We start from the raw sequence: 627 nt of genomic DNA on the forward strand, positions 1-627 counted from the left end.
ATATTATATTGTTTTGCTAGTATACTAGACTTAAGGTCATTTCTTGAAGGAAACTTAGGTATACAAATTTGTACAATACTAACCACCTTGTAGAAGATTACCCACTTTGTGTAAAAAAATTCATACATTCTATTTGCTAGCAATTCAATACCTGCTACTGTTTTGACGAGTGCATACATGCGTCACAGGCCGAAATTAATTTTTGCGTTTATCGTAGATTTTTTTACACGTTCATTAACACTTGTGCATCTAAGGTCTGTACATCGCTGCATTTATGAACTTGCACCTTAATGTCCAAAAAATTAATATATTGCTGCAATCTGCTTGTTTATGGAAGCGTATATGTAATAATAATTTGCCGATGTTATCAATAAAAATTGCCTTAAGTAATTATGAAACAAAACAAACAGAGTGAGCACAAATTTGGCCAGATTCCTATCAGCATCACATCGATGTTGGAATTGAGGGAAATAATGCAAAATAATAAATAAAATCTCCATCGGCGATCACTGAAACGCAGCTAGCAACGTATGCGCGAAAAATCAATGCTGCCACTTTTTATCATTAGACAATGTTCGAATCGTGGTATTTTTCGGAGATCACAGGGTTGCTTTTTAGCATTTAGTT

Source organism: Rhagoletis pomonella, unplaced genomic scaffold, assembly GCF_013731165.1.
Source record: "Rhagoletis pomonella isolate Grant_MI unplaced genomic scaffold, Rhpom_1.0 Rhpom_scaffold_00007, whole genome shotgun sequence".
NCBI classification, from domain to species: domain Eukaryota; kingdom Metazoa; phylum Arthropoda; class Insecta; order Diptera; family Tephritidae; genus Rhagoletis; species Rhagoletis pomonella.